This window comes from Podarcis bocagei, assembly GCF_964188305.1.
Source record: "Podarcis bocagei genome assembly, chromosome: 13".
Taxonomy (NCBI): domain Eukaryota; kingdom Metazoa; phylum Chordata; class Lepidosauria; order Squamata; family Lacertidae; genus Podarcis; species Podarcis bocagei.
The window spans coordinates 50,338,060-50,344,916 of NC_138138.1; the positions used below are offsets into that span (position 1 = coordinate 50,338,060).

At 44.0% G+C, this 6,857-nt stretch overlaps 1 long non-coding RNA gene across 1 annotated transcript; it reads left to right on the forward strand.

The window, feature by feature from the left end:
• Nucleotides 1–672: 672 nt before the first annotated feature.
• Nucleotides 673–6,857, forward strand: LOC308572313. Its single transcript, XR_014001703.1, has 3 exons — nucleotides 673–797; nucleotides 4,776–4,912; nucleotides 6,017–6,857. It is a non-coding gene; the product is annotated as an uncharacterized lncRNA (long non-coding RNA).

A 6,857-nucleotide genomic window follows, 5' to 3' on the forward strand; every position in this document is an offset into this window, starting at 1 on the left:
GATATATCCCATGTTGTGGTCATTTGCAGGGGAATCAATGACTGGGGTGGGGTGGGTGTGTTCTGGAAAGCAAGGAGAGAATGGATTAAGGGGGTCTTCATGATATTGGAAGCAAAATGTATTCACCATTATCAGAGCTATGCCATGGGGAGCGGGGAAGTTGCAAAGGTCAGTATATGCGTAGTTTTACTGCTCACAACAGGCCCTTGCTATGTCCCAGAAGTGAGACTGATTTGGTCCAAAGACACTCAGTGAGCTTCATCTAGTTAAGTGGTGATTTGAATCTGGGTCACCTTCCACTGGACTCAAGTCCAGCATCCTGTCATTTGCTCCACCCTGACTTCCATCTACACATGTCCACACACAGGAAGCTGCTCTCCTTTTAACGTCTGGTGCTGAAAACAACAAAGAGGCTGTTGTAACATTAAAGAGGAATATTTATGTACCCGTCTCTCCCACAAAGATTCTGTTACAGATCCCCCTCAACCCCATCACCACCATCACCATCAGTAGCTTTGCCCCGCCCTCAACTGCCCCACCAGGTCTCAGCTCCTGAATGGAATTGTTGTTCAAACCACCATCCAATCATGGCAGAGGCTGCCGTGTTCACTGCAGGCCCAGAAACAGTATTATAACTCAGTGTTCTGTGTATTAGAAGCTGATAGATAATATTACAGCAGGAAAAGAAGCTGTAAAGGACAGTATAAACAAGCAAAGAAGCAGCAGCAACAGAGCAAGGGGAGCAGAAAATAAAGCAGGCCCAAGATGCTAACAAGGCTCAAGTAGCTCATACAGAGGCGACAGATTTAGATACATTGCAGCATATGTGGGAAAAACATGAACCCATATATATAAAACAAGGGAGTGAAAATAAAAAGGCTGGGGAATGGCGGACATGATTGTAGAGAAACAAGAGCTAAATGCATTTTTAAACATATACCGATAGTAATGATAATGATAATTTTAAATCTGAAACATTCACCCAAAATCAAAGCCAAAGCCTCGTCTGCTAATTTTGCCTTCTTGATATGAAAATATACATATAATATGGAGAGACCTGCCCATATTAGAAGATCAGTGGGAAATTATTTTGCAATGCCCTTCTCCGTCTTCCCCAAATCAGGAAATATCTTACAAGATGTGAGAAGCTGACTTTTATTGAGCCTCATCTGCCCTCCTTCTCAGCCTAATGCTTGTCACTCTGACAAGCTCTTCAAGCTCTCCTTAAATGTTCTTATAGAAGCAGTTAAGACAAGCTGAGACAAATGCATAGATCTCATTGCAGTTGTTGGCTGTGATTACTATTTGAAATCCTCCTTTTCAGAGGTACTGTGCTTCTGAATGCCAATTGCAGAAGACAAACTGACAGTGGAGGGCAAAGGTCTTCATATGGCACCAGACCAGCCACTGTTGGACGTGCTTAGACCAGATCCTTCATCAAGGTTGTGCCTGTTCACATGCTCAGAGCAGACCCATTGGGATTAATGAATATGACTAACTTAGGGCCATTAATTAAAACAGGTCTGCTCTGAGTAGGACTAGCATTGAGTGCAACTGATGCAAAGTGCACTCTCTACCTCAGAGCTAGAACCTCAGTCCAACAGCAGGTACAGAGCTTATCTGGATGGAGGCGGAAGCACAGGTGTAGGCAAAGCATCCTGTGGGAAGTTAGCTCAATGGAGAGCAGCAGCAAAGTACTCATAGGGCCAGAAAATAGTCAGCTGTCGTCTGGTGCAACAGACATGCACACTCACCATTGAAACATATACCCTCCCTCCCCCATCAATTCACATTGTCTGGATTGTTGTGTATTTCAGTGAGAGAGCAGAGAATGCACAACACCTGCATTGCCTGAAAAACAGTGAATAATTTCTGAGGGCCAAGCTAAAAGTGATTCCTTGTTGAGTGGGGCATTTGGGGGGGGCTGTGGTGCGCAAAAAGAGGTTTCCTCCTTCACAACCCCCTACCATGGTATCTATAGAAGCTTATGGCAAATTACAGCCACAAGGAATGATAATGTTCATCAGGACTGCATATAAAATTACCTCCCTTTGCACCAGGGTCCTTAACAAAACTTGGCCCTCAAAGTTGGCTATCTACTACGTAAAAACAGAAATATGTCAAATTCAAATAACACATTTAACCTAACATTGTGTTTTATCGATGTTGTTTTAAAAGCTGCCTTGAGTCCAGGCCTGGGGGAAAGACATGATATAAATAAATCACTATAATAATAACAGTAATAGTGATAATAAACCTAGTTTGACTCTAAATATGACTGATATGGGTGAGCAAACTGAGCCAAGCCTGGATAGATGGGTTCATAGGTCAGATGGATGAGGAGCCATGAAAGATTCACAAAATATTCAGGCCACATGAATGGATTAGTCATACAGTGGTACCTTGGTTGTCGAACGGCTTGGCTCCCAAACAAATCGGCTCCCGAACGCCGCAAACCCGGAAGTGAGTGTTCCGGTTTGCGAACGTTTTTCGAAAGCCGAACATCTGACGTGGCTTCCATGGCTCCCGATTGACGGCAGAAAGCTCCGACAACCAAGGTACCACTGTACTTTTGTCAGATGAGGATATGAGAGAGATACGTTAGGGAAGGAGTTTGCATGGTGTGCATGGCAGTGCCCAAAGTTGCAGAGTGGGGATATGTTCTCCAAAGAGCTAGAGATACCCTCATAACTACCCAATCAAACACAAAAAAATGATGAGCTGACTCAAAGTTTCACATTTTGGATGATGATCTTGAAAATCAATGACGGAAGAAAATCAACTGTCCAAGAACACTCAAGCCCAGACATTCCTGCTTTTGGAAACTACAAGTGCCAAGGTCTCCACTCAACTGCTCCTGCTCTAGTTATGCTGCAAGACTCCCATTTTTCTCTCGGCTTGTGTAAGAATTTCCCCTCTGATAACACTGGAAGGATGGAGACGTGAGCAGGCAGGAGTTCAATAGAATAGATGGAAGAAATCACTGCCACAAGCAAAGGACAGCAATGAATGTACAGTGGAATACTGGTTCTCAAACGGCTTAGTTGATGAACAAATCAGCTCCCAAACATTGAAAACCCAGAAGTAAGTGTTCCGGTTTTTGAACGTTCTTCGGAAGCCGAACATCCAGTGCAGCTGTCAGCTATTGTTTCTGAGGCACCTGCACCAATCGGAAGCTGCGCCTTGGTTTTCGAACATTTTGGAAGTCAAATGGACTTCTGGAACAGATTACATTCAAGAACCAAGGTACCACTGTAGAGACAAACACAAGCCCTCATGCAAAGAAAAATGCAAATTTATATGCACATTCATATAAATGGCTAGAGCCAACATCAGAGCCAACAAATATTTGACATACTGGCACTTCTTGACAGTTTTTGAAGATGGTGGATCTAAAATTGTGGTACTGGCAAGTTAACCCAGTTAACCCAGTATTAGATAAAAGTGTTTGCGTCCAGTGAAACAAAGGAAGAGAGTAACAGAAGACATTACAGAATGTCCTACCTCTCTCATCAGAATTAGAAGAGACCCCATATTTAGAAGAGACCCCAGGGGCTGCCAGGGTGCGGCCTCAGCCATCTACAACTTCCTTCCCACACCTACTCCCTGGTTATTCCTTGCTTCAATGTTAGCAGATGTTCTGCTTAGTGCACTCGTTAGCATTCGGTTTGGTGCTTAGAACTCCAGATTCAAATCACTCCTCAACCATGAAGCTCACTGTGTGGCCTTTCTAAACCACTTTGCACAACAAGTTTATCAGAAACAAGCTGATAAGAATTGGATGAACTGGTCCTTTAGGCAGAGTGACGGAAAAGGGACAAGGAGAGCTCTCCCAACAGAGTGAAGTTACTCTGTAGGACTAGGCACAAACATTACATGGGGAGAACAGAGAAGGTTCCCAAAGATCCTACACCGAGCCACTAATCCAAAATTTAGATAATATTAATTGTTATAGAAGCCATAGATGATCTTGCAGGTGTGAAGTTTGTGCATAATGGATTTTGTAGTCTATGTTAGACTGGAAGAAAAAGGAGGAATAATAGTAATGGTAGTACGTGGGTGGCACTGTGGGTTAAACCACAGAGCCTAGGACTTGCTGATCAGAAAGTCGGGGGTTCGAATCCCCGCGACGGGGTGAGCTCCCGTTGCTCGGTCCCTGCTCCTGCCAACCTAGCAGTTCGAAAGCACATCAAAGTGCAAGTAGATAAATAGGTACCGCTCTAGCGGGAAGGTAAACAGCGTTTCCGTGAGCTGCTCTGGTTCGCAAGAAGCGGCTTAGTCATGCTGGCCACGTGACCCGGAAGCTGTACGCCAGCTCCCTCGGCTAATAAAGCGAGATGAGCGCCGCAACCCCAGAGTCGGCCACGACTGGACCTAATGGTCAGGGGTCCCTTTACCTTTTAACAGTAGTACAGAACCCATGATTCATCATAATTCTATCATTTATATCATTAAGGGCAGGACAAATGGTAGCAGATAGAATCCACTGGGCAATGTGAATTTTTAAATGGCAACCCATAGCCTGGCTTTAAGTAAGGAATTGTCATAGTGGAATTGCACCGTGACAGAATTCCTACCATGTGGGTTTCCTACATCCCTACCTGCATCTGCAATTACTACAATGACAGTCAAATTTAGGAACAGATGCCTTTGGATTCTTGCACCATGGGTTGATGACAAAGTGTAGAAATATGAGTGGTGGGTGAAGGAACGGCTGAAGTTATGGGATATTTTATGTTGAACACTGGAAATGACATCTCTTTCTTCCCTCACAGAGACGACTGTGTCAGCAGATGTTGATTATAGTGATGAGAAAAAGGAGGAACTGGATAACTTGTGGGTGACCATCTTTGTTTTCTTCCTTCTCTTCATCCTCAGTGTTTGCTATAGTGCCACCGTGACACTGTTCAAAGTGAGTAGAGGAGAAGCGATACTACATATCCACACTTGCATCTTACATAAACACTGCAGAGATGGGGGGGGAGAGACAAAATAATAATAATAATAATAATTATAATAATTATTTATACCCCGCCCTCCCTGGCCAGAACCGGGCTCAGGGCAGCTAACACCAATAAAATTACAATAAAATGTAATAGGGGAAAAAAGTTAATTAAATTACGGGTTAAAATACAATTTAAAATGCAGTCTCATTTTAGTAGTAGCCCATAAATCAAAACCATAAGGGGAGGGAAACATAAGGGTCAGACTGAGTCCAAACCAAAGGCCAGGTGGAACAGCTCCGTCTTGTAGGCCCTGCGGAAAGATGTCAAATCCCACAGGGCCCTGGTTTCTTGTGACAGAGCGTTCCACCAAGTCGGGACCTGTACTGAAAAGGCCCTGGCCCTAGTTGAGACCAATCTAACCACCTTGCGGCTCAGGACCTCCAAAGTGTTGTTATTTGTGGACCTTAAGGTCCTCCCCGGGGCATACCAGGAGAGGCGGTCCCGTAGGTACGAGGGTCCTAGGATAAGGCTGAAATATTAGTACTGTTTATCGTAAATTAGTGAATGGTTCTGTGGAGGACTTAGCATATACCTTTACACTGTGTCAAACAGTCCATTAAAATCAGAAGAATGGGTGAAGAAAAAGATTTGACTTGTTGGTTGGCAAGACAAGTTGAGGAATAGGAGGTTGGGGAAAAGATGACAAGGAAAGATTTTATTATACATTGCCAAAAGGACGTACTTCTTCATAGTTAAACAGTTGAATTTGCTCCCCCAAGAGGCAATGATGGCCATTCAACTTGGAAAGCTTTAAAAGAGGGTTAGACAAATTAATGGATAAGGTTAAGACTGACTAATACCCGCAAAGACAATGTTTTACTTCCATTGTTGAAGGCAGCATGCCTCCTAGAACAACTTGTGAGTATAGCACCTTCAAGTCCTGCTTTGAGGCTTCCAACGGGGGCATCTGATTGGTCACTAATAACAAATAGAATTTGCATATTATTATTCTTCCATGCTCATGTCTGTTCTACGTCTTTCTTTATCCCCACCCCCACTCCTTCCCACAGGTAAAATGGCTCTTCTCTAGGATGCTGCAGCTGAATAAGCAGCCACCAGGCCCTGACTATAAGAATGTGATCCAACGAGTGGCCTAGAAGCATCTTCCTGGGAGCTTGCCCTACACCTTGGGAGGTGCAAAGAAGAAGTCACTGGCTGGAGACAGGACTCCATCTCCAGTATAAACACCTTAAGTTTCTCTCTAACAGCCCAAGTTCTTCCCTGGCAAGTAGATATGAAGCCCTGTCCACTCAGGGACTTGTCATGTGAGAGAGGCAATTTTGCTAAAGCCTAGAGCACTGCACTCCCTAGATATCTGATTTCCACAGTCAAGGAGAGCGGAACCAGTTCTCTCACCCAACCTGCGATTGTAAAGCATGGAGGCAGACACAGGCCTTGAGAAAGGTGCTTTGGCATGTCGACTTAGAAGTAAATCCTACTGAATTCAGTGGGATGAACTCAGTGTGCATAGGGCTTCAGCCTTAGTGTCTTGAGCTACACTGAGTACCTTCAGTCCTTACTTCCATTGCAACCTCCCCATTTCAGAGCTTCAGGCCTCCTCTCCACCCCATGTGAAATCCTATTCTGTGCCTGTTCATCCAATGTCCCTGCTTCACTAGCAGGCTTCCAGCCTCAGGAAGCCATGAGAGTCTCTGACCTGTTCTATTATAGTCAGATCCACTTATGTACAGTAAATAAACATCCTATAACTCTTTCCATATACTTAAACAAACCAATTTTATGACCCACCTACCACTACTGTGTTCTTCATGAGAACCACGACTAGCACTGAGGACATTTCTGCTATTTTCATATACTGTATTGCATGTTTTGTGGTCATAAATATATTTA